Consider the following 1,725-nt stretch of genomic DNA (forward strand, 5'->3'; position numbering starts at 1 on the left):
CAGAAGTGCACTCCATTGTCTCTCAAGACAGACAGATGCCAACAACATTAGAAAATGGGATACTGAACAGTGGAGATATACTTATCTTTTGCCTGCCTACAGTCCCAATTTCAGGCACGTATAAGTCCCACTATAGGATTTACTCTTGAGAAAATACACATAGGGTTGCAGTTTTATTTTTCGTGTGACCACCAACTTCTAAAAGCACAGGAGAAAGGCAAGTGGGGAGGAAAAAAAGTAGCAACCTTATGAAAACATATGTTGAAGATGAATTGCGTCCCAAAAGCTCCATTCAGTCTTTCCAGCTTTTTAAGATTGATATAGTCCGATTATACTCTCTGCTATGTTACCTCCAAAGTCACCAGCTAAATAGATTTGATGATTTGTTCAAGGAATGTATACCCCATTCACTATATGTCTATAAGACCATCACATAGGACAGTTACATGTATGTTATGTGTTGTTTCCTACACTGAAATGCTTTCTGGGTGGGAAATGTGTGTGAAGCAGCCCTCTAGGCTGTCAATCTGATCTGCTTATCCTCCCTAGGAAAAGACTGAGAGTTGCTTGTTGCTGTTTCCACCTGTCACCAGGTATTGCCAGTGTTTCAACATTTTTTATTTTTCACTAGAGGAAAGGTGGTATTCTTCAGGGAAGAAAGCAGTCTGCAGGACTCTTCTGTATGTTATGGAGAGTGGTTTTTAAAACCTTGCATCGGATGAAGTAGACTTGTACCTACAAAAGTATGTATTGATTTAAATTGCCAAGGGTATATAGCATAGTGGTTAGTGTGTCATACTAGCACCTGGAAGATCAGGGTTCAAATCCCCGCTCAGCCATAGAGCTCACTGGGTGACCTTGGGCCAGTCCCTCCCTTTCAGCCTAATCTACTTCATAAGGTTGTTGTGAGGATTAAATGGGGAGGAACAGAACCATGTATGCTACATTGGGCACCTTGTAGGAATGGAGAGATGTAAATAAATAAACATGTTAATACCAAAGACACACTACTTTTGCTGGTGGGTTCAGTTCTGTTTCTTGGGTTTAGTTTTTTAGTGTTTTATTTTTATTTAAACTTGTTATTTTGTTTCAACCATTGTTTGCTTCTTGTATTTTAATACTAGGGCCCCTCTTTGGGGGAAATGGTCAATTCGTAAATAATAAATGAAAAGGCTTTTTTAAAAAACGCTTACACACGTTCAGGTACACCTTCTCAATATGTCTTTAAATAAATATATAGAGAGAGAACAGTTGTATCCTGCTCTTCTGTCAAAATGGCTCACCGATCTGCTTACATACAAGCCAGTCGACACAGGACAGGCTCTGCCCTACAGGCTTACAATGTTTATTTCTTTTTAAAAGACACACAGAGGAAAAGGGACAGAGAGGGAAGCGGAAAAACAAAACGCGAGCCCAAATTTCTAAACAGGTCCTATAATGACCAGCTGGCGCGGTTCAGAGGCAGGAGGTGCCAGATGGAGCTGGGATGTTTTGTTTTTGTTTTGCAAAGATGATCGGAGTGAGCCGCCAGCTTCCCCTCTCTTCCACTGGTGGAATGGCTGCCGGAAGGAAGGAAGGAACTCTGCGTATGCTCAGAGGCACTCTGCCCGAGGTGCAAAAAAGCACTGACGATCAAAACTGGCAGCTCTGATAATGGGGAGGGGGCAGAGCTTGTGCGTTCTAAAGGGAGCTCGAACGCTCTCAGCCAATAGCGTGCGAGGCAAG

The sequence above is a fragment of the Podarcis muralis genome, chromosome 14, assembly GCF_964188315.1.
Source record: "Podarcis muralis chromosome 14, rPodMur119.hap1.1, whole genome shotgun sequence".
NCBI classification, from domain to species: domain Eukaryota; kingdom Metazoa; phylum Chordata; class Lepidosauria; order Squamata; family Lacertidae; genus Podarcis; species Podarcis muralis.